This window comes from Chlamydotis macqueenii, chromosome 2, assembly GCF_036417535.1.
Source record: "Chlamydotis macqueenii isolate bChlMac1 chromosome 2, bChlMac1.mat, whole genome shotgun sequence".
Classification (NCBI taxonomy): domain Eukaryota; kingdom Metazoa; phylum Chordata; class Aves; order Otidiformes; family Otididae; genus Chlamydotis; species Chlamydotis macqueenii.
This window is the reverse complement of record NC_141557.1, coordinates 17,891,558-17,918,030: the sequence shown is the minus strand read 5'-3', so window position 1 is coordinate 17,918,030 and position 26,473 is coordinate 17,891,558. Positions and strand designations below refer to the sequence as shown.

At 38.3% G+C, this 26,473-nt stretch overlaps 1 protein-coding gene across 1 annotated transcript in view; it reads left to right on the top strand.

Moving 5' to 3' along the window:
• The window catches only part of GPR158 (G protein-coupled receptor 158), a 199,330-nt gene that overhangs the window by 19,964 nt on the left and 152,893 nt on the right, over window positions 1–26,473 (top strand). The window lies entirely within an intron of this gene.

Sequence of the window (26,473 nt, the reverse complement as noted above, 5' to 3'; positions counted from 1 at the left end):
CCGGCGATGATAGCATTCCATCAGTTACCAGTTCTTTCAGATCTATCGCTACAGCTTTCGGATCTTTCTCTGCTGGACGGAGCATCCTGTTAGGCAAGCCCAGTTAGCTCAACTGGTGGTTCACCCTATCGTATTTGGGAAGGAGAGAGGTGAGGCCCAGAAGTTTAGTTAGCTAGAGGGACATGGACAAAATATACCTGGTGGGAGCAAAGGGGAAGTTGCAGAAAGGAAGACGGACACAGGGAAGAGCTCTTCCCTGGAGAGAGACTGAGAAAGTGACTGTCTGTGGCAAGAGACAAGTCAGGCTTGGGAGCCACAGAAAACCTCACAGCGAGGAGCCTGGGGCCTGTAGCCAGGCTGGACCATTCTGCTCTGGTAGGCTGGCTGTGAGTTGTCTCTCCCAGATGTGGAGTGGCTGTGGCTGTAGCTGTATCAGGTCTAGGCATAAACAGAGCACAGTTTTATTCCGGGCTCTCATTTGCTATCACTACATTCAGAGGACTGAACCATATCTGAAAAATGTCTCTAGCATTAAGCACAATTAGATATAGGCAATTAGAGAAATATGCAGCATTTGAGTATCAAAGCATCTGGTCCATCCTATGTGAGATTTGATATTCTTGTCTTGGAAGTTATGCAAGTACTCCCATATCTTGTGAGATCGTATGAAGACTGTTACCCCCCTCTTACAGCTGCGACACAGAGGCAAAATGATTATCTCTAAACTGATGGACACCCCGACTCACATTAAGGTGTGATCTCCAGGCATGCCAATCGCCCTCTCCACGGTTTGGTTTCTGTAGAAAGGTACACTGAGCATCTGAGCTAAAAGGGAGTCCTGATGTGCTCTAGCCAGAGCCCAGACTGGATCCTTTTCAGGTGGGATTTTGGGGTGCATTACAGCATACATCCACCCCACGCTTCAGATACTTCCAGGAAGAGTTAAGCATCCTGATATATTTTTGAAACCTGTGTCTAATCAGCTTCATAGTTTTCTTGATGATCTTGATTTGTGGTAGTACTCTAGTTAAAAATTAAGCCACCCAACCTCCTCCTAGCTAAACACAGTGTTGCTGCACTTGCTGTCATTACAAAGGACACCAGCGTTCTGTGAACTGTGGGGACTGTTCCTGACTTGCACACTTAGCTATTTGCTTACTCAGACGATGTACTGCAGATTTTTTTTTTGGTTGTTAAAATATGAAAATTCTGCTAATGCATGTATTCTACAGTTAAATATTTTTTGTTGAAAAAATATGCACTTGAGAAACAGTAAACCAATGGAAAAAACTTATCTGCCTTATTTTAAGAAAGCTTTTATTAAATATAGCAGCTGTTTCTCCTGCTTCTTTTGTACTTCATGATACTGCACAAGAGACAAGTTTAACTTAGCCTTCAGAAAAAAGTTCATTCCTCTTTTTCTCTAACAAATTAAAATTAGATTGAGAACATATTAAAGATCCCAAGATGAAAAACTAGAGAGAATAGCTGCTGAATCTTCATATTCAAAGCAATGAACTGAGCTGTAGTAATAGCCTTAATGGAAACAAACTAATTTAGTTTTATTTTCGAAGCACAATTTTATAGCACTAGACATTCAAATGTCATTTGTGTTGGTGACTTTTGGTAGGAGGTGAATGGGTTTTTGCAAATGAAAAAGAACTTCTTTTGGCTTACCTATGCTTTTGTTTAGATCCCAATAATTCATGTGATTTTTTTTTCTTCTAGTTTGCATTTGCCAGCACTGTAAGCTGACAGCTATCGGGTCTTCCATTCACGGCGCAGGGGCTGGTCTCTTAGAAGTTTCTCAGTCTTTACTAACCTGCTTAATATCTTCTTTTGTGTTTCTTCATTGCTTTGTTGCCCTGTGCTGCTTTAGATCATGAATATATTAAGCATCAGTACCAACATGGGAATGCAGAAATTTGATTTTTAATCTAGTTTTAATGGCTACTTTATAAGCCATTACTGAGCTTCATCGTATTAATGGGTTTTCTTTCTCATTTGTCTCCTTTAAAGGTTTTACTCTTCTTTCTATCAGTGAATAAATAGTGAAAGAAAAAATACTTCTTCCCAACATCTTATGCATGTAAACTTCTCAAGATAAATAAAATATTTTTTACAATGAGGGTGGTGGAGCACTGGAACAGGTTCCCCAGAGAGGTGGTGGAGGCCCCATCTCTGGAAACATTCCAGGCCAGGTTGGATGAGGCTCTGAGCAACCTGATCTAATCAAAGATGTCCCTGCTTCTTGTAGGAGGGTTGGACTGGATGACATTTGAAGGTCCCTTCCAACCCAAACTATTCTATGATTCTATTTACCATCTTTGATTTCTCCTTTACTTGGAAGAAATGGTAAGGAAAAGTAGATACTACTGTAGAGACAAATAAAACAATTTTATATTTGTAATACTGCACTGTTTTCTTCTTGCAGTAGGATCAGAATTCCTCTACAGTTAAATTTAGTCCCTAGATTTACCACAACTATTGTTTGCAGAGCAATCATTTTCCATTTACTTGCATAAAATAGATAATAGAATTTGCTTACTGAGCTCCACTCTTTGTCAGAATATAGTAGTTACTTTTTTTACACCACCAGTTCCATCTAATCATTTTGTTAATTTTCTAATCTTTCAAATATGACTGGCTAGGGAAAAAAAAGAAAATCATGGAGTGGTATAACTATGTGATCTAAGGCAAAATGAGTCCTGTAACTTTCATCTAAAATAGTTATGGTCTTACTGTTATATTTGAAAATAAAGCTAACTATATTGGCCTGACCTGAGAAACAGGCTGAGCTTTTTCTGTAGCTGTTAAATTGAATTATTTACAACTCTTGAATATTTTTTGTGTATGTTTTTATATATACAGTTACTTACAGCTAGTCTGTGTATGCATATGTACGAACTTTATATGACTGCACACGCATGCATGCCTGTATAACCATGTATAGGGAACTGTGAATGACCTGGTTGTTTGCACAGATATTCTGCTAGAACTGTTCTGTGATGAGATGTTAGAGGCTGGGGAGATACTGGTCCTTGTCTTGCACCTAATCTCATGCACCAGTACAGGCTGTGGACCTGAATGGCTGGAAAGCAGCTTTGCAGAAGAGGCTCAGGGGGTCCTGGTGGACATCATGTTGACCATGAGCCAGTGATGTGCCCTTTAGCTAAGGAGACCAACAGCCTCCTGGGCTGTGTTAGGCAGAGCATTGTGAGCTGGTTGAGGGAGATGATCCTTCCTCTTTACCCCGCCTGGTAAGGGAGCATCTGGAGGGCTGTGTCCAGTTCTAAAGACATGGGTGTACTGGAGTGAGTCCAGTGAAGGGCCACCAGAATGATTAAAGGTTTAGAGTACCTGTTGAACAAGGAGAGGCTGAGCGGGCTGGGACTGTTCAGCCTGGAGAAGAGAAGGTTCAGGGAATTTTCTCTGTGTCTCTAAATACCTGATGGAGAGGTGCAAAGGAGACGGAGCCAGACTCTTCTCAGGGCTGGTTAATGACAAGATGAGAGGCAATGGGCACAAACCGAAACAGAATTTTTAAATTTTAATTAAATTTAATTAATTAAGTTTTTTTTAAACTCTGTGAGGGTAGTCAGACACTAGAAGGAGGTTGCCCAGAGATGTGGTAGAATCTCCATTGTTGGAGATACTCAGAGCTTGAATGTAGGTGGCCCTGGGCAACCTGTTCTAGCTGAGCCTGCTCTGAGCAGTGGTCAGGACTGGGTGATCTCCAGAGATGCCTTCCAGCCCCAGCTGCTGCGTGATTCTGTGGTCAGCTCTTCTTTCATCTTTCACACAGTTCATTTTTCCGTTCTAATTTTTAACTGGAGAATATGGTATCCCTTTTGAGCTTTGTATTTCTATTGTTTTGTTCACGCTTATGTCAAGACTCTGTTCCATTGCCAACTGCTTTTGCTCACCAGTTGTTTCTTTTAAACTTATTATAAACATATGAAGATGTGCGTGTGAGTTTCTTGAGAAATCATTTTCTTCTGATACTTCTTCTGTAACAGGTTCAATGCTTCTTTCTCCTACTATAATAGAAGAAATGGAGGAAGTATATTGAGGTTTTTATTTTTTAGTTAATAGCTGCAAACGTATCTACTTATTTACTTTCAGAACTTGAAAAGCTGATTTAGTAGAGGTAACATTAAGATTTTGAATGATGGTACTGGCTTGCTGCTTGGACTAGGCTTGAAATATCCCTTTGCATGTATTATTTGTGTATTTAATGGTTAAAGCTTTGAAAGGGGGAAAGATCTGTAATATAGATATGGTAGTGGGATTTATTTGGGTAATATATGCTGCATTATAAAATGTGAGTTTTCTAAACAGAGTAAATCAGTCTACAATGTATAGGATACTGTCCTAGAGACATAGGGGAATTCCTAGGTCTATTCAGTAAATTGTTATTGGCTTGTTTGAAATTATGATGTTTTGATACTTATTTTCATCCTAAAATGGAGTGAAACCAACACCTGCAGTGCGTTTTCCTGAACTGACATTTAAAAAAAAGTATTAATTTGGAAATATGAAAATATGTATTTCTGGGAGCTGTTTTATGAAATTTTATAATTGAAAGAGTGATAAAACTTGATTAAAAATGTGCATTAGTTTTAATCCTTTCTTATGGGGAAAAATGAGAAAAAGACATTTTGAGAAAGACCTGTTGTATGGTAGTGGAAAACAGCTTAGTGAAAACATTTTGAGCAATTCTAGAAACCTGTCTATCAGTCAAATCCACACCAAAACATGTCCTGTTTTTCCTCTTGAAAAGTTTAGAAACTTTTGGTACCGTTTGTCCAGTTCTGTCACTAATCATACCTATCTTACACTGTTGGATAGTGATTGTGTTTTTTAGCTCAGCCAAAACGGCTTGTCTCCCTTCCAAGAAAGGAAGTTAAATAAAGCAGCACTCAAGAACTTGTAGAAGTTTACAAGACATGATGAAACGTCTGTATATTCCAATATGTACAAGACATGGCAGAAATTGGTTTTAAACATGTGAGAGCAAATATTTGCCCTGTAGAGCCTAAACTCCTGAATTCCTATTGTTCCAGAGCTCCTCAAAGTGAATACTGCGTTACACTATCTGAAAGAGACATTTCTTGGTAGTTCAGTTATACAGAATTTTTATACAGACAGCTAATAGAATGCTTGTTTGAAATAAATGTCTAAATAAAATGATCCAATCATCCTGATATGAATCTTATGGAATATTTTTGGGAAAAACTCCAAGACTGATTTTTTTTTTTTTTTTTTTTTTTTCTCCCCCCCTTACTAATGGAATGAAGTTTAACTTTGAAGTTTGAATTTTCTTGCAGGACGGGACTACATAATAATGATTGCTTTCTAAGGGACCACTTTATTGCTACATAGTCTGTGTAATAATAAAAAGCAATTCTTATGAAGGATAACTCAGTAAGCCACTGAAAGAAGAATTCTTTTTACAGGTTTAATGCATATTTCATTTATGTTTCATTTCCATAGGTGATGGAGAGTTGCTTTTAATTATGCATCAGTGGATTATTCTAGCTGCTTTCTAACATTGCTTACCAAAATGATACATAAGTCATTTTTGTTACAAGTGTAACCTAAAAATACTTTCTTCAGTGAGTACGTGATTATGAGGAGCCATATTTTGCATCAAAATATGGTACTGCACCATATTTAAAAGTATTTTCCCTATTTGTATATCTTTGTTACTACACTGCTAAATGGTGAAAATGTCTGTAGTAATTGAGATGCATCAATTTTGAAGTCCTTACTTCTCACTGAATTTTCTATATTCCTTTAGTTAATTCTATGTTTAAATGTCTATGTATGTTCCACAAGAAATGACTGCCATGTCTCACAGATGTGTGAAAGAAAGCAAAGTTGGTGCGTATGTGAAGCACCACGTATATCAGTGGTGGGATCCTATGGCTGCAGGAGGCTCCCCTTAGCTAAAGCTACAAGCTTCAACATCTTGTCAGGAAAAGAGTGGTGGAAGGAGAGGAGGGCTTGAAAAGGATAAATTCTATACAACAGCTGAATACTTTCTTAGTAAGAGTTACATGACAAGAATAACAATGTTAACATTAACTCTTATTTACATGAAATAGCATCTCACTTGTTGATTGCAAACATCAAACGTTTGATTTTGTGCTCTTATTCCAGTCCATTTGTTTTCTCCAAAGATATAAACACTGTTACAAAGAACAGTCCCTGGGTTTTTTTCCCTATTACTTCTTGCCTTGATTAAGTCCTAAGTGATTTTGGCTTGTAAGTGTGAGTATGTTTGTAGTTATCCATTCAGACGTTCCACACCTGTATGATTTCATAGCAGTAGCTTTACATCAGGAATTGATGTTTCTGTCCGGAGCATGACGACAGTTCTCACTAATACGATTTTAATCCTTGTTTGATCCTGAAGAACAGAGGCAGTAATCTGTGATCTCTGCAAAGATGAGCAGAGCTGCTGACCTGTTATGCTGGCCCTTAGAATACCTGTTGTGCTTTGTTCGATGACCAGCTCTTTTGAGTGCCCTCTGTAGGAGGCATTTTAGGCTTCTGAGGGAAAACGAAAACAAGTGGGATATGTTCTTCCCTTTTGCAACAAAGGCTAATCAGCTCACCATTCAGTGGATCATGCTCCCTTTATCACCTTCTCAGGTACTATTGATCTTGTTCAATTTAACCATCAGTACAAGCAACATACTCTTAGTAGGTACAGCTGTGTGGACGAGGTCCAAATTGTTGAGGTCAGACCAGTTTCTGGCAGGCATTTGTGCTGACTTCTGGAGCACCTCTGTGCAGGTTAAAAAAAGTCTTTAGTTTCTGCTTCCCCTTTTGGAAAGGAGAACCCTTTTATTTTCTGAAATAAAATAACCACTTACCTTACTAGCAGCATTTCCCTTCATTTTTGGAATGACTGCAGACATCAGAGTGGTCATATTTTACCTTTCAAGAAGCAGCTTTCTATTGATAGCCATCACTATAGTGAAGTGTTTTTAATGTTTTCTTTCATTGACAATGTATTTGAGTGGAGGTGAAATCTGACTCTGTCTAGCGCTTGGCACAATGGGACCCTGGGGTCCCAAAAAAAAGACAACCCCAAACAACTGTATGAATTTGTGCTCCTTAGACTACAGTCTTATTTTAAATGGGAGTCTCTAGCTTAGCCTAGCCTTAGTTTTAGATTGTATTCCTGGTTTTGGGAATGTAAATGAAGCTATTTGTGTGCAACTCTTTGCCTTAAATGTTTTTGCTGTTCTCCTCTTGGGATTGAATACCCAGTGAAATGCTTTGGAGTTTCACCTTTTCTTTCTAAGTATATTTCTGATCTCTTCTGTTACTCTTTTCCTATTATTTTTGGTTTTTTTACCAGCTTATGTAGTGCCTCTAGTAAATATGTTGGAGTGCATTGGGTTGAAGTGGGTTTTGAAACTGGCAGAAACTTGTATACTGTACCGCTGTACTGGCGTTGAAGCTTACGGGGAGCAGCCGACTGCGGCACCCTCCCTTGGGCCTGAGCCTTCCTTTGCTCCGATGATGTGAAATCCCTTCTGCCGCCTGATAGCTGGGCCACTGAGGAGAGTGAGGGGTGAAGGGATAATTATACATTTGTTTGTATTGTTTATTTTGCCCCTATGACCGTGAGCACAAATACATTGTATGCTGTGGTGATATTTACACTGTTAACCAGGAAAATCAAATCCAAATACAGTCCAACCTCTTCTCGCTCTGGTTTTCATATGCAGACCAGATACCTTTCTGGAAGACCCTTATTAGCCATTCGCATGCTGTTGGGATCCAGGCAGAGGTGTTTTGTTTGAAGCAGAGTGGCCTGTGTTACATAGTTGGTCAGATAATATTATATAATACTCCCCTTTGGCTTAAAATACAGTCAATAAAGTCACAGAAGTGTTGAGCCACTTCATCATATGTACTTTTGGTCCTGTTACTCTTTCAGTTACTGAGGGTTTTTGAAGTATAGTAAATATCTCCCCTCCTTTGATGTCTTTTCTAAACTAAATTGGCTGAGAGTCTTCCAAACCCAGATAATTATACAATAGTAAGGTACAATTTTATCTAGTCTAACCCCATTAGAGAGCTTTCTGCTTCAGAGCTGGTTTCCTTTTTGCTTCAGCCACTCACATTTGTGAAGTTTTTGCCATTAACAGGATAATGCATGTGAAAAAAAAAAAAACCCAAACTTCTTTAAAATGTTACTCCTTTGTAATGAATTTCAAGAAGACAGGAGTTAATGTGGTTGCTGTAAATCTCCTGGTTGCTGGACTGTGGAGCAAAGGCCCGTGCGTTCCCAGGGCTGCGCAGGACGAGTGGCTGCAGGTGGGTACTGTGAAGGTCTCCGTCTCTGCTGTGAGAGGTGAGAATGCAGAAATGGCAGCATCTGGCTCACCGAACCAGCAGCCTGTCTCTATTTTGAACCAGTTCTGCTCGTATATATGAAAACTCTTCTTAGCACAGCTGAACAAAAATAGAGCAATAGTAGAAGAAACCTTTTTTTCCTTTGTGCATCTTCCTCCAGCTTGTTAACTGGTGGGCAGTTAAGAGCCTAATTCCTATTAAGCTTGTTTCTGTAATGAAAAATCAAGGAAAGTGGGCCTCTGACAATTTTCTTTGTGTCTTCTTAAATACCCTGCTAAATTTCAATTCCAAATTTAGTCTTGTATATTTGCTACATTGCATCTTGTTGAGAGAAATAAGGCGATGCATTGGGGTGCTGTGGCAGCCCGAGAGCCTTGTGGGGAGCACCACTGGACTGGTCACACCTCTCCCTCCCTGAAAATAGCCTATAAGAAGAACAACAACTGGATTTTGGATGCTTGCCTGAGGCTGCCAGTTTGGCTTTTGGAGAGGAAAAGCTGCAGATGTGAAATAAGTGAATCTTGTTCAGGATAGATGTGTGGAGTCTCGTATAAGTCTTAGGCAATCTTTATGCAGAAGACAAAAGGTTTTTAAAGAAAAAGCACAGCTTTTTTAAAGCAGCTTGCACAGTTTGCACATTCATAGCAGAACACTGTGGCCAGACATCTGTAACGAAAAAGTCCAGGTTCAGATCAGTGGACATTAGACTTCTTTCTCTCTCTCTCTCTTTTTCTCCCTACTTGAATAAAGTAGGTTCTCCCTTAAACCACTGCTAACACTGGTATTGTGAGAGTTGACTCAACAAACTGTGCTTTGACTAAAAGGTAAAGTTTACATATTGGAGGGATGGTGAATTGTCAAAACATCTAAAGATTTTTACAATGTACATTCCAAAATGAGTATTTTTCCAGCAGTCTTTCAAAATTGTATTGTTTTTCTCTATTCCCCTTTCTCACAAAGAATTGCTTTTTCTTGTCTCTGTCAAAATGCCATTAGCTGGCATTTCAGATCTGATGGTCCTGAAAGTTGAGGCACAATCTGATCTTTGCAGGAAGGGCCCCTGGTATAGCTTCTTTGGGAGAGATGACGATGAGGATGTGTTCTATAATGTGATACCATGTGCCAGAGTTGCTCTAGTTCTTATGGAGACAAATGTTAAGAACTCTTCCCCCAAAAAGCCCACTTGTACTGGGAAAATGTGTGGTTTTCACAGATAGAAGGAATACAGACACTTCTATCATTGTTTAAGTAAATGTTCCTAAAAGCCAGTGTAAATCAGATCTGAAAAGTTTGCAGTCAAGTAGACTGTCTTCAAGTCAAGGAAAAGGGATAGGATGATAGGGATAACATGTCACTTAGTGGGAAAGGCCTACGGTTTTCCTATTTTTCTTCTTTCCAGGTATTTTTTGCTTTGTAATGAATCAGGTTATCAATAACAAAGCACGTTTCTGGGCAGTAATTAACAATACTAGGATGGATTTAGAGCTAACTTGGGCAATTTTGGATGATCCCTTTCCTCATGCTGGATAGGAAGTCAGTGATGCTGGATAGGAAGCTTGGAAACAAATTGCTCTTTATGACTTGCACTGAAAATATTTATAATGATTAAAACTAACATTTGTTGAACTACCTTGTCAACCTCTCTCCATGAAAGTCATGCCATTAAGTTAGTTGTTGTATAAAGGCAGTCATTTGAAAGTGGGTTGTATTTGGCATATACAGTTATATTTGAAGTGATTAAAGCGTGAATACCCAGTTTGTCCGTGCACCCAAGTGAATTCTGACAGGAGCCGTGTGCTGTAGCCCTGTTGCCGGTGCACCCTGTTATGTGCCATTCCTTTGTAAAACGCAGCTCAGCATCTTCTAGGTCACAGTGAGAAGATCCTTTCTTAGTTTTCATGTTTCTTCCCTAGAACTTAAAAATTATAACAGTATTCTATTGATAAAATAAAAGGTGCTTTCAAGTATGAGAAGTAATGAGGAGAAAAGATCAGCAGGCTTCTTAGCCCCCCCAAAAAATGAATGTAATGAAAAATAAAATAACAGGAGACTCTTACATGAGGATGTAATTATTTTAGAGAGCATAGTGAGGATATTAACTAAACAAATCAGATGGGGGAAAAAGCCGTTTAATTAAATTCCAAATAGACAAACACTGAGAAGAATGCAGTCCTATTAAGTTGATTGTTTTCATTAAGGTTAGTGAACATTTTTTATTCAGTAGAGTGCTATGTAGAAAGCTGTTATAATGTAAGTTAGTACTAAATTATATTTTAGACTCTAAATTTAGACTTCTCTTGTATATAAATTTCTATCAGCCAGTTTTTTAATTGGAAAATCCCAAGTTTTAATTTTAGATTATCCAGAACAAAAGTAATGCCAAAGCCATTCTCTAATAAGACATTTTTTACCCAGTAGTATAGTTCTGCCATTACAGGAAGTGAAGATTCCTAAGAAATCAGAGCAAGAAGCTGTTCCCGTGGAAATGATAATGAGCACCTATAAAGTTGGTTTGTCCACAGGTGATCTCAGGGTTTTCAGGAACACTGTTATGTGCCTGCACCCTACATTCCTACATGAAAGCCACAGTAATGGTTTGGGCAGGCGAGGCAGTCCACTTCAGCTGCTGGACCAAATCTTCTGAGAGATCAGGTGCAGATTGAAGGACCACAGAAATTTGGCAACTGTTAACTTACATTTTGGGATGAAATGAGGACAAAAAAAATCTGCCATAGTTGAAGAATTTATGTCTTGTTTTAATCCTTTCACAGTGATGTTTGGCTGTAAAAATTCATACAGCTAAGTCATTTATAAATCTCAGGGTTCGTGGCTGAAGATGCTAAGAGCAAGGAATTAACTGTGTAAGTCTAAAAGAATGCAAGAAACTTTTCTCAGTGTGTAAACCTGGCATTAATACTCAGAGTATGAGATTTTTTTTTTTGTCTTAAAGGCACCTTGAATTGGAAAACATTGGAAACTGTTTTTTATTTCTATGTGTTGATTTTAACAGTAATCTTAAAATTAAAAAAAAAAAAGAGGGAGTAGTTTCCACAACTGTATAGGAACTTCCAGAAAGAAAGTGATATTGAACTAAGTGAGTGTGAGTAGAAAAACTGGTTGCAATTTCAGAGGAAATTCCTCTTACCAAACAGGGTCTTTCTGTATTCAGAAGTGCCTTTGTATTTCTGACAGATTTCTGCATAAATACTGTGTTACTTTACATGAGAGCAGCGTAACTTTAGTAGAGAAGCTGAAAATCTCTTCCCCTCTGCAGAATGTTCTAGCAGAGTACTACTGCAGAAGAGCCACAGAAGTGTGCCTTTGGTTTTGAGGTGAATGTCATCCTTTAAAGAGTAGTTTAAAAGATTAATAAAAAAACCCAACAAACCCCAAACCAAACAAAAAATCTCAGACATAAGTCTTCCTGGTTGTTTTTGTGGAAGGTGCTTCTGTTTGATTTTTGGCTTTTCAAACAAAAGTAAAACATTTTATTTATCTTGGGGTGGTGGTGGAAACTGGGAATGTTGGGGTTTTTTTTTTTTTTTTTTTTTTCCAGCAAGAAACTCGGTGTTCCCCATCCTTCTTTAGCCCTCCACAGTCCAAAGAAGATTTCAAGCCAATCCAGGCAAAATACTTTTGGTTCAGACACTGGAGTGAAAAAGTGTTTAGAGACATCTCACTTCTGGAGCTCCAAGACCTGTAGCTTTAAAACCGTTGCAATTGTGTAAAAGTTACGCTAAGACCATAGGAGCTGGCACTGCCGTGTGTACCCGCACAAGTGTGGCTGCTACATGTGAAGTCAACAGAAGCTGGTCTGGTGTAGGTCTTAGAGATGTTCAGTTTTGGTCCTCCTTGGACAACGCTGCTGTTGACTCCAGTTTAGGACTGAACTTCTCACTGCAGAACTTTGCCCTACAAATCATTGAATGTTATCAGACAGCCTTTGCATTCAGAAAGTAATGATTAAGGCTTTGAAAGTGTTTAGAAATTTCTAAAGTTTTAAAAAAAGATTTTTTTTTGAGGAAAAACTGCTGTATGAAAAGTTCATAAGAGTATGGATTGTTTATAGATAAAAGGACCCTAAATCCATTAAAATAACCTCTCTGAAATGCCTTTGTTCTTCACTCCCCTGTGCAAATTCTCTCTTCTTGCCCTCTGAGTACAAGTGGATGCTTGTCTGCCACGTTCTGCATGAGTGCCTGAGCTTCTCTCACTGAATCAGGCAGGTGCCCAGTGTCTGGTATCTTCCCAATGCAAGTGGCAAAATCTGCTGTGCTGTTTTACAGATGTGTCCACAATAGCTGGAAGTTTGTTAGTATTCTATAGCATCCTGTGGCCTTTAGGAGGACATGAGTTGCTGAGGACTTTATTGGAAGAAGGTGGGAAAACCATTACTTTTTGGTTTTGCTCTGCCTGAGAAGTCAAAGTAGATCAAATAACTCCATTATGCAAACAAGTAACGGATACATTATTCATCTCTGTCGCTCCCAGTTCATGCATTTTGTATATGATCTATTTCCTTCCATTTAATGAAGAAGCTAAAAACCCCTTGATCCTGCACTAAGCTCTTTTTTTTAAAAAAAAAAAAAAAATTAACAATGTTCTTGCTGGTGCTGGCTTGTAAGAAGCCAGATCAGGGTCAGGGTGTCTAGTTTACCCAAAGTGAAAAGGCTGGGCCTAGTTTTAAAATTGGAAACTCTAGCGGTAGATATAATTTTTGAGAATTGTTTTACTGCTACGGTTGGTAACTGAGTTTGCTTTTGCGTAATTGTGTGCCTGGTTGGGATGAGAAAAACTTGTGATGTGAGAACTAGGTATTTTAACAAAGAGCCCAATTGAAATATTGTGTGGTGGGGAGCATATCTTGCTGCTTGTTTCATGTTTCACTCTTACCCTCACAGGAGGAAATAGAATACTATTGAATATTACTGAACATGAATACTGACGGGTTCATAAAGGGTTACTTTTTCCTCATGCTTACACAGAGTTTACTTCCATGTGACAGCAGAGACTCCAAGGAACTGCTTCTGAGTTAGGCTGTCAAATCACAGCTTTGTGCTTCTGAGCAATTTCAACCTGAGGCATTGCTCTAGCAACTGTCATGTGTAAGGTGTTTAGTTCCCCTAGAAGTCCCAAAACATGACTCAGAGGTTTTTTCATTATTATTCCTTTCCTTCCTTTTTGTTTTGTATTTGTGGATACTACCTAATTTCTGTATTTACATTTTTTACAGATATTTTTACTTTAACTTCCACCCATACAAACTCAACTTGAAATCTCAAGATTAATATGTGCTCTTGCTTTCATACAAGACAAAATCAGGTTCATGTTTGTCTGACCATATTAGTGTATCGTATAGATACCAATGACAGAATTCAAAAATAAGAATGAAATTTGCTTATCCATTTGAAACTAAGCTACTTGGTCTTTAAGGTACTTGAGGAGCACCCTTCTCTGAAGTTGTGTGTGTTATTGTTAAAATTAGGGGAAAAAAAAATTCTGGGTAAGAAAGTGCCATCATTATTCCTGTCTAGGTCTATAGCAGGACCAAACTTACAAATGGTTTAAACAATTCAGTATTGTGTCCAGCACAATTACACTGTTAAATGCAGTTATGTAGCTAAACAATTACCACTTCAATGTTTTAATATTTCAGGTTTAAATGTTGTTTTGACTTTGCTTTTCCCCAGTATTTGTATGCACTTTGTCTACAATATTTGGCAATTAATCAGTCGGTAGCAATGGCAATAATGAAAGGTAGGCAAACTAGTATGCACGTGTAGTTTGTGAAAAGACTTCCAGGACTTACCCTGTACGGTTGATTGTACTAAAATGGAACTTTTATTTATGAACCATTACTATAATTAAATTCCATTTTTTTTAGGTTGTGTATTCCCATTGGAAAATAAGAAAAGTAGGTCAGAAAGCATGACTGTAACTTCACAAGCTGTTTTTGGAAGCAGAGCTCAGCTCTTGGAGACTTTGAAAGTTAAACTCTCTTGTGACTGATAGATGCTAAGCACTGTAAAGGGTTTTTTTTTTTCCAAAGAATGTGGTGAAAAATTGAGGAATTTCCTTTCTTGGGAATTTAATGACAATACCTGTGCTATCTTTAGTGGCTATAGGGTTATTAGACCTTAATGACCTTATTTTAAATAAACAATGCTAGGAAGAAAGGCTTGAGAGCCTTGTTTCTGTGTAACACTGCAAACAACAATAAGAGAACCAGCAATAAAGGAGCCAGCCATAAAGTTGACTGTCTAAAGTCTTTTGCCCTCAAATGAAGACTCTGACCTTGTATCTGTTCGCATACTGGTTCAAAGTCCAAGATCAGGAAAACATCAGGAATGGGATAGAAGGAGGTAAACCTCAATGGTGCTGAAATACCACCTTAATTTTCAGCACAAGTGTAAGTGCATTCCTGATATGAAGCCTGGCTTGGAAGTGACTGAAGAAATGAGGTCAGTCCATTGTAAAACTTGTCTTCAGTCAGAAAAAGGTACAAGACCACTTTCTTTGGATGTGTGGGCTACCCATCTTTGTAGTGATTTTTTTTTTTTTACATGCCTCCAAGAGGAGCCTTGTAATACTGTTCATAGGTGCTATCTTGTGTCACTCTTTTCTGGCAATGGTATTTTCCCACTTAAATAAGGATAAAAGTGACAACAGTTGACATCTACCTAGCCCAGGTAGCAGCAGTAGCCAAGAAAGATAGGTAATACAGAGTCTGGGACAGATTACACCAATTTACGCATGTCTGAATGTTGCCTGGTTAAGTACAGGTAGCTGAGTTGTTTCCTCTTCACGATGAAGACATGATTTCCCAAGTGTTACATAAATACTTATGGAACACCATACACCGTAAGTAATGTCAAAAAAGTATGAACTATATGAGGAGAAAAAAAGCTGAGGAAAATGCCGTGATGGACGGCATAATCTTGCCTGTGGTAGTCAAAAGGGTGTGTCAGCATTTGTCCAAGTAATTGAACCTTAGAAACCTCTCTGATCTGACAGACACAAAGCAAGCCATTTTTATTTGGAGACTGATAAAGGCATACAAACTGCTAAGAGTGCTTATGTATCATCTAGTGAGCTCGGTGAGACTCCCCAGGCAAAGAAAACTGTGTGTTTGGGGTTCATTTCATGATGGGGAGGGAAAACAAAAGAGGTTTGGGGGAATCAAACAGATGGGTTGAGCCCTGTGGATCTCATTTGTTATCTACTGAGAATCTCTTCAGTCTCAGTTCTCTTGCAAAAATGATAATTTCCCTACTGAGTAAAAGTCACGTTTTTTAACTTGTCAGCATTGTCACAGCAGTAGAACTGATTATTAGTTTTAATAGACCAGAAAGAAATACTGCAGTTTTCTTGTTGGTGTGGACCACTGTACAGATATCTACCAGTGCTTAGTAGAAATAGGGAAATCTCTTTATGTCAGTAGAAAGATGAAGTGATGTGCAAATTGTATCACAACTCTGTTGTTAGAGGCGTGATTAATATAATTTTAATGAAATACAGGACCATTCCCACTGCATTCTCTGAGAAAGTTGCTTATTACCCTTCTGTATTTCAGTTACACCTCAATTCACAGGCAGCTTTACAGGGTATGAGGTGATGTTAGAAAAAAGTGCTGTTTAATGTAAGAGTTGCAGAATCTAGGAATCCTCCTTTCTTTGTCACACACTATAAGGTATATTTTAAATCATGCATTTTTATTTAATCAGAAATTATTAAAAGCTATTGGCAAGCACTTTTTTTCTTTTGTCCTTTCACCTTCAGTCTTCATCTCAGTACTCTCCAGTTTTCTTACAATATAGAAACATCTCAGTCTGGGCAATCCTTTTTGCACGGTCTGGTATTAGCTGATTCCAAGGCATTCCTTGCTTAAAAGGGAAGGAAGAATGTTTACTGGTGGTTAACACAGATAAGAGCCATCACCCTCTGCATCCACAGCTTGTTCTGGTAAAGATCAGTTGGCTTGCCATTGGATAAAGACATATTTTTTTATTAAGGCTTCATAAGAGCAAGGAAAATACATAGTTTTATGCATGTCTTTTTGGTATCTAAGATAATTTATTTCTTTCCTTTTTTAAAATGAATAGTGATGCAGAATAATTAATTATTTCTTAGGAGGCATGATTTTTGCTATCAACCTACTCAACAAGCCGTACCTACTGTGAACATTAAAAGCAGAGTCATGTTTTTAACTCAAAAAAAGCTAAGGGATTCTATTGCCCATTTTTACAGAAGGAACAGCCGTATTCCATCAGTCTGCTGTTACTTTTATTTCAGATAATTTTTCTCTTGCTTTCAGGAAAGTGTTCATGGTTGTGTTCACTGTATTACCCTTGTAATAGACTGCAGCTGCTCTTTCACAGTCTTCTGCCTTTGCAGAAAGCCAAGACTGTAAGTATTTCAAGGTGAAGCAAACAAAGATCAAAGTCACCAGCTGAATTACTGATAAGAGTTAAAAATCACGGAGTGGTAGCAGGCATAGGGACTGAACAAGCAGCCTTCTAGTCTTATGTTATTACTCTAAGAGAGTACCCAAGGCTTGCTTTGTTACATCTTTTGTGCAACAATTCTGTGCAGTAATTTCCTGAGAAGAGAAATCAAAAGACCAAGCCCTTGTGCAGCACAGGTTACCTGGAGTTACCTATGAATTCCTGCATTAAATTGGTAGACCACAAGGTGATGACTTGGTGAGGGAGATTCCCTCTTGTTTTTATATTTGAAATGGTCAGCAATCTGTTTGGTGGCATGATAAGTTTTTCCGGTGAAAATAAGTCTCTTATTCCATATTTGCATTTGTCTAGGTTCAGTTTGTTTTTCAACATAAATGTCATATGCAGATTCAGAGAGAACATGTAAATATCAGCCTCATCATGCCATGTATCTAAAGATCTTTACTATTGATTAACGTCTTCCACTATGGATACATGGATGGTAATCAAATAAAATATGCCTTCCTTGTGAAAATGTGTTTCAATCTGAACCACTCAATCTTTATCATGAAGGAGTCCTCCTGTAAAGCCCATTTTCTGGTGTTCAGCTCATTTTTGTGGATCTTTTTCTGAATATACTCCAGTGTACCACTGATTCTTCACAAAAATGAATACACCAGGAATGGGCACACATTCCAGAATGTGCTTCACCATTACTGATTTCAGATATTATATAATCTCTCTACTTCACTATTTGATATTTTTCCTAATATTATAGTAAAAGATTATGTTCTCTTTTAGTCTTTCAGGTGACTGGAATATTTACCTTTTGTTCTTTGGAATATTTACCTTTTGTTCTTGTTCTTTCTTTTGGGGAGAAAAAAAATAAATTGGTTAGTGTCTTTACTCAAACTGTGAACTGAATGTAGCCTTTACTGAACTAGGAAGTGATATCTGTAAATTTTGTAAGCGTTGATGTTTTTACTCAATTTTTTATTGCTGTTCAGAATTTGAAATGTGAAATATGTGCAAGTAGTGTGTTTGTGTATCTGTAACTGGTATGAGGAAGAAAAAAGAATTGGAAATTTGAAATGAACTGTGCTTGCAGATGTGTGATGCTTCAGTATTTACCTAGGATGCTTCCCTAAGCGAGTTGGTTACTTGTTCCAACCATGATTATTTTTTCAGTTGGCCTATCACTGGTATGTCTGTTACATCTTGCAGCACTTAAAATGTGCTACTGAAAATAGCAGATGGTATAATACCAGATGGTTTTAATTAAGAGAAAATACCCTTCGAGGCAATATTCAACAATATATTATGATTCTGTGATTCTATAGCATGCCTAGGTATCAGTTTTCCTTAAGATTTTTCAAATAGATTCACTTCAGTTTGAACTGGATGTTGTAATCTTTGATGTGTTGCTCAGTCAGTGTGCCAGTGCTTAATGTCAGCTGTGTTGAAGTGGGTTGTGGATAAGTTATCTGAAATCAATGGAATTGCCCTGATGCACTGAAATCTGAAACTTTTAAAATAGCTTTGTCAACTAGGGGTGGGAGGAACCACACTCTTTGTATAATTCTGGCTAAACAATTTCATTTGTCTCTACAGCACGTTTGTAATTACTCATTCAGTTTCAACAAAGTTTCTATGAAGGTATTTGATCTTGGTCTAATTTCTTCCAGTGATCTATAACCAACCACATGAAATGACAGGCTATTCCAAAAGTTTGTGACTTTATTTGGCAAAAATAATAAACTTATTTCTATTTTGAGGTTATGTAACTTCAGTTTCTAATAGTTGGAATGAGTCAGACCATTTTGATAGAGGCAACCAGTACTAGAAGGCTGTCTGGCAGCGAAGTAGTTATGAAACTAATCTATTATTATTCTTTTTTTTAGTCTAATTTTTAATAAATTAGACTATCATTGTACATATTTACAAACCTTTGACTCATTCCTGTAGCTGTGTTTGACTCTTCTTTTTAATTGTCCATATATTTTCTGAAATTTAGACTCTAAGACAGGACACTGCATTTTAATAATAGTCTTATGAATGCTATAGTATGATATTAACGTTGTCTCTTCACTCTTGCAATATTCCTCTCCTGATATATGCCAGGATCAACTATGCTGTCTTAGCAGTCAAGAGTAAATGGTGATGAATTTTGATCACTAATTTCTAATCCTTCAGAAGTCCTTGAGAGTTCCCTTTCCCCAATTTCAAGTTCAGTGGTTATCAGACTCTAAGTATTTTCTGAAGATCTGAACTTCTGTCATGTTCTACATAACTGCTTTCCCTAACTCTGTCCTTCATCTACCCTAGCTCCTTGCTCCTTGAGGTATAAAATTTCAAGTTCAGCTACGTTAAATTGCATGTTCCCTGAACCTCCTTAACTGGCTGTGAAATTCCTGTTTTTCCTATGTAGTCTTAGTAGCAATTATTCTTGATGATGCCTTTGGCTTTCCGTTTCATAAGACATCAGGAGGAGTTTCGCGTATGTTAAAAAGAGAGAAAATGTCTATGCTCTTCTTTAAAGTGAATGCTTTTTTTACATTAACTACTATTACATTAGGTGAAGATGGTAACTGAATCTATTAATTCAGATTAGGTATCTCTGACACATCATGAGTTACCTGCCCTAGTCTGTTTTTAGTTTAGGTGGCAGAAGACTCAAGTAACCTTACCCAGACTGTTGGCCCTGGATTTCGTGCAACTAGGAGATAATGCTTTGTGTTATCCAGAACTGAAACATTTTGCATCATCATTTTGGGTAAAATTTAGTTCTGCTTATATAGATAAGTAATTTTTGTAGATGTTTCTGTAGCAGAAGGGCAGTGTCGCCTACTGGACATAGACTCTTTCCTTTGTAGCTTCCGCAGTAGCTTGGCAGCATGAGGAACTGGGGTACAGATGAAGCTTCGGGTTGGTAGTAGCTGCATAATGTGTCTAGACATCCCTGTCTGGCTGGGCCAGTTCTGAAAACAGAGTGTCCTGGCATCCTAATGGGAAACGGTCAGGATGTTTTGTCCTGGTATTTTCTCAGGGCATGAGATTTTCTTTCTGCAAACCGCACCCCCCAGCTGCAGCTGTAGGAATTAAGCTGTTTCTGAGCCTTGGCTGTGAAATGTGATCACTGCGTTGGGTTATGGAACCTGACATAGAGCAGGTCCCTGTCACATGCACTAAGGGGCTGTGCAGAATATATATGTTAAAAAAAATTCAGAAATCCCCAAAAGAAGAAAAAGCATGTATCTAGAAATGGAAGAATTCCTGTTGTATTCCGATTGCAAATTCTTGAGATTATTCATTGAAGGCTTGAATTACCTCTAAATATTAACTGTTACTATTCATTATAATTCTTTCTTGGTAAAACTGATTGTCACATGTTCTGTAGCCTTTTTAAATTGACAACACTTAATTTTTGAAGACCTACAGCCTTCTGCTGCTGTGTTAGATACACCCATAGGCACTGCTGTGCAGTGCCTGTGTTTCTCTGCAGTCAGCGTTTCGGAGTCTGGAGATCACATTAAGTGGTTAAAACTCCAATCAGCTTGAACTATTCATGGTCAGCAGTGGGAACGATTCACAGGGTGGTTAGGACTACGTATTTTCCAGTGACTTTTCTAGGTGTCTTGGCCCAGTACGTTCCCAGTAGAGTAGCTGGATCTCCATTACCCTGGAGATGCTGACCTGCTTCTGCCCTGAGCTACTGTTGTCGTCCAAACAGAAAGTAAAATGCTTCCCTCTCTTCTCTGTGATACAGTTAAATGTTGTCGTCCAAACAGAAAGTAAAATGCTTCCCTCTCTTCTCTGTGATACAGTTAAATGTTACCAAAAAGCTAGCTTGTTTTTAATTATAGAATCATAGAATCTTAAGGTTGGAAGAGACCTCCAAGATCATCAAGTCCAACTGTCAACCCAACACCACCATGTCCACTAAGACATGTCCTGAAGTGCAACATCTACACATTCTTTGAACACCTCCAGGGACGGTGACTCCACCACTTTCTTGGGCAGCCTGTTCCAGTGCCTGATCACTCTTTCAGTAAAAAGTGTTTCTGAATATCCAACCTAAACCTAAATACATTTTTCAGATAATGATCTTTCTAGTTTAAAAAGAAGTCAATGAAAACACTTAACACACGTGTTTGGTATGGTAAACACCAGGAGAACCCACTGGATAATGTTTGAAAAGCATAATGCACAATTTGCCAGCAAGCATCATTCCTGAATTCAATCAACTACAAAAAAAGTAAACAGCTAGTATTCGGAACTAAATCAAAGGAAAAAAAAAATCAGAATGAAAAATCTGAAGTTGTTGTAGTTCTAAATGTCTGGTTATTTTTATTTCTTATTTAAGTGTTAAATTGAATTTTGTGTTGATGAAGCATGTAGTGTTGTATGCTTAATAAATTAATATCTGAGTGAGATGGTGTGTAAGAGGAAACGGAAGAGATCTTGGATTCCTTAGTAAATGTATCTGTGTTCCTGTTTATATTAGTGAAAACAGCCTGACTTTTCATTAAATGGAGAGTATGTTAAAAATAATCTTGTGAATGTGGCTGAGGGCTGTCATTAGAATGGTGGATGTGAAAAGACATGGCTTTGTGTGTGTATATATGTGTACATAACATAGCTGTTGAAGATTTGCATTTCATTTTGGAGAAGCAGTTACCAGAAAAGGACATTTACCCCTTTCTTCAAATAATGAAAAAATTGCAAATCCATTAAAAGGTAAATCAGGATATGTAGCAGAATCAAAGTGGAGCTTTCTGTTTAAAATCGGTAAATATCTCTTAAATTCAGAGTTTTTTTTTAAATAGTTCTGTACAGTGTGGGCTAGATGTCTATTAGGGATTTTGTGCATGAGTGTTTCAGAAGTGCCGAGCCAGGCTGCACTCCTTGTTGGCACGGGGAGGTACGCATGGATGGCCGACATCTGCCCTCCAGCCCAAAGTGCATTATCTGTTACCAGTCCCATCAGACAAGGCTGTGCCTTCCCGAGGCTCCCTGGTGCAGATCAGCTCTGCTTACCATGTATTCATAGCAATGGTTACTTTTAAGCTGGGTCTACTGTCTGTCTCTCAGGATTATATGCCATTATATGACCATATTGGAAGCTTGTGGTGATAAAACCTCTGTGATTTTCCTTCTTGTTGTAGGCCAGTTATTTCCTCGTTACATTCAGCTCCCGTCCTTGAAACTAGCTCTGTATGAGTTAACTTCCCTAAGTCTGTGCTTATTGAACCTAGCATATTAATTTAATGGCCTGCCGTGTTTATGTGAGAAATGCAGTTGTAAGGAGTTTTCTGTGAAAATATGTTGTACATTTCTGTTTCACTCAAGAGTATTCTTTCAACATTTACATAAAAATCTTGTTAAACGGCTGGATATAAATACACACTGGAGCATGCACATAACTCCTTTGAATGTGAGTAATTTTATTGATTAGTCTGTTAAAGCGTATTCAGTGTTGCCTCCCATCCCTCCCAAACAGGCTCGCAGACCCAGAAACAATTCAGGTTCCTCACTGACTATACTTGTGGCAATGACTTGACTTCCTCACAAGAGCTTACGGAGGCAGAGCTCTGCCATCTCTGCTGCCGACTACAGTTATGACCACCAGCTTTAATGGTCTGCTGTAGCCTTTGGGATACAGCTGTCCCCTGGAGAAGAGGGCTCTGGTTTCTCACGTCTCAGGAGAACACCATCCTATATCAGCCTTCTCTTCCAGCACTGGTTTGTTATCGTATACAAGGAGGTCAAGATCTATCTTGCTTTATTTTTTTTTATTCTTTGCCACAAGTGGTGACTAGGTACCAGAGATATTTTCTCTTTCCATAATAATGACATTCCGGGAAGGAAGATACCAAATGCATCAAGCAGGTCACAAAAAGAAGAAAGGATTCATTTGTGTGCTGAATAGTTCAGCACTAAAATTCCTTGACAGAGAGTGCTCTGGAAGCTAATGGTTCATGTATGTTCAAAAAAATGTCTGGACATGTGAAGGGAAGCAAAATCAAATGGAGACTATGAAATCCAATGACATCACCTCTTATCTCCGAGCTGGAAGTTGGGAGAGTGTTGTAGAGAAGCATCACTGTGTGTTAGTCCAGTCCTTACAGGCTTCCCTGCATTTGCTGTTGGCCACAGTACCAGATTGGATGCTAGGTGCCTTTGCACCTTTGGTCTGATTTAATGTGACTCTTCTGTGGTCGTGAGGGCTTCAAAGGATGCTCATAATAGGAAAACCAGCTGATGTCGCTAAGCTGTTTGGAACAGAAAGTGGGAGTGGTTGCTGGCACCATGTAGCTGCAGCTTTCTAGCTTTATGGAGAGTGGGAAGGGTTAAAAAGAGTAGTGAATTTCTCTCTCTTTTGCTTAGCATTCTGAAGTCTCCCCTTGCTCTCTGTGTATCACCATACATTACTGAGTCTTAAACCTATGCATTTTTTTTTTTTGCCAAGAGATCCTCTTACAAGCATCATTTCGGACAGGACACACAATTGTACAGTGATCTCCTAGAAGCTGAAGAATTATAAAGATCTGTGTTAAAATTGGAACTCTACACTGCGGCTCCCAGAAAAATACACAGACAGACTAAGAAATCTTATCCTGTTGCTGACTGCAGTTACTTTTTTTTTTTCTGCTAAGTCTATTTTATATGTGATTATCTTTTGACTGTGGATGGCTAATAGCTTCTTGAGGTCTGCTACAGACAATTTGTGCCGTCCTTCAGGCAGGGAGTGGTTCCTAATGCATGGCTGGGCTGCCCAGTCCGAGGCTGTGCCACAGGTGATAAGGCTCTTTCATCCAACCCAGGTTTTCCAGGGTGAACAAGTGAGCACATGACAGTTTCTTGTTTTTTCTTTGCATTTTTGTTGAGCTGGCTGTCCTAAGCTGGTAACTCCTGGGAACAAGAGGGCTTACTCGCTTGTCTGCAGCGCTCACTACACACAGATACTATCTTTCTGGAGCTGAGCAGTAACTCCACACAATACAGCTTTCCATGGTAAGGTGTGAGCTTGCTCTTGTCTTCTTGCTTGCTTGCTTCTACAGTTTCAGGACTGTTAATCCAAGAACATGATTCCATAGCAGAATCACCGTTCACACCTGCAGCACCTCAAGCAGCTCACCCAGGTTCAGTTTAGCTAGCCAGCAGCTTGATGTACAGCTCCCCCTTTACCCAGTGCGCATCCCAGTATATCGTATCATGCATTTGCTTTTTTTTTTAAACTAAGATTTTCATACACTGCATGCATATCTGTGCACTGTGCGAAAGATGCCAAATTTGCTCCTTTTATTACTTCTTGTTTTGTGTACATCTCAAGTACACAAGTCTGTAGCTGTTTCAAATTATTATGATATGAAAACAGTAGGTACTCTGATTCCAGGTACAGTTATTTTCAGTTAAAACCACAACTATAGCAATTTAATTGAAAGTGTCCTACTCTTTGCTAGCTTTGTTACTTCTACCTGCTTACCGAACCCTGTCAGTAGTACTAGGATCGTCATTATTAGTGTTTAACTCGTTTACAGGTTTGTAGCATAGTCCCTTTTCAGTGTAAAGCAATTTACACTGACCTTGCTGAGCTGTCATCATAATACAACCAAAAATCCCACTGTTTTGTATGTGTATTCTCAGCTGGCAACATCCCACAGTCATTTTAAGTGGTTTATTCTGATGATCAAGAGATGATTGTTGCAGTAACATAAAATGACACATCCTTTCTCTGCTATGGAGAGATGCTTGGGGTTCTCCTGTGGTGTTGAGTTTTCATTGTATTTAAAAGGAGACTTGAACGTAGTTTCTCATGGTAGCTTGGAATGGATAGTAGCACTACAAAATTCAGAATATCATTCTAGACTACTAATGGAAGAAAATGAGATTGTTAAACTGTTGAATTATAAAGATTGTCTTTTTTTTTTTTTTTAAACCTCTGCGTAGATACTGAAACACAAGATACTTCAAATTTTATTCATAGCCTTTGAAATATTTTTTAAGCTATTTTTGGCTAATACAAGGATCTGATTTCTATTTCTGGCTGCTTTCGAATTATTGGTTGCTAATATCACATCCAAATTGAAATGAGGGGAAAGGAAAGTAAAAATGTTATAAAAATGAAATTATGTGATTTTAATGTCTGATATTGTGCCGCCTGCCAGAAATAGAATAAAATGCTTTCTACCATTTGGTAATTGAGAATTGCTGTGTTCCATTAGTGCAAGGGATGTTCTGCTGCTGATGGCCTGTGAGATGTTAACCTCCCCGGCCTCAAACAATTTTCTGTGGGAAGCTGTGGAAATTTGAATTCACTGATTCTTGCACTACTGTACTTTTTATTCTTTGAGTTCTTCAAACACATAAAAGGAATACAGTAAAGATTACAAAATCACTTAGTATTCCTCTGTCTCAAAATTTCAGCAAGTTAGCAGCGATAAGAATTAATGGTATTGAAAGAAAATATTGGTGAGTTTTGATTTCTTTCCCCCATACAATCTAAAATTGAATATTAATTTATGCTAGGGCTATGGCTTGTACATTCTTGAAATGTTTCCTAACTTTGGACTTGTATTAAACCAAGGCTGAGAAACATGTTCCTATCCAAGAATACTAGGAGTTGGAATCAGCCAGGACCTGGTAACTTGATGAACTGTGCCACCTTGCAGTTGTTTTAGGGAGAGACTAGTCTGTAAAGGGAAATATTCATTTGGAAAGTCCAGGCCACATCAAATCAGATATTGTAGCCTCAGCCATGATATACTGATTTCAAGGCCACATAGAGAAGATATGAATAACTGGTCCGATCACCTGCATAATTCAAAGCACAAAATGTCACTTGGTAATTCCTGCTGCAGAGGAAATTCATCCTTCTAGGACATGAGTAAAAGGTGTCAAGTCTGATAAATTGTAGCTGAACGCAGGTATGTCTTTGAGAGAAACCCACAATCTGGAATTAAAGACTCTAATCAATGAGAAATTCCTCAGTTCCTTTGGTAATCTATCCCACCGTGTTACTCATGGCTGTGACTAGCTCATACTCTGCTGCTGGACTGAACGGAGGTGTGATTTGAGTGGATTGAATGTATGCTAATGCTGGCCTTTCTCCATTTCTGCCTTTCTCCTCATGCGCTTTTTTTAAACTGTAATTCTCAACATGATGAAAAATGTGCAAAGTGAAATGACTAAATTATAGTAGACTGAAGACTAGCAGGAAATAAAATTACCAGTGAAGAGACAATGAAAAGAGAGAATTTCAGCTGCGGAAAGCACCTCACCCTGTAGTACAGTGAATATTGCATCTTCTTTGCCAACGGGCAGAAGTGATGCATATCAACTGAGATAATTAGGGTAGTAGTTTTGAAATTGTTGAAGTTGTTTGAGAACAAAATTTGGCCACTTGTGATCCATTTTTAGTGTATTACTCACATAAAACCATGAAGATTGGTTTAGTTTTCAGAGCAGATGTCCTTAATGTTTATTTGAGCAGTTCTGTCCAAATGTTCTGGAACTTCTGCTCATCGTGCAGGGTATTTCTTGAAGCTCTATTTGCCAAACTCTTGAATAGGGAGGAAGACGTTAGTTCTTGCAGAGTAAGTGAGAATTTACGACTGCACAGCCAACCTATATTTTGAACTGACAGTTGT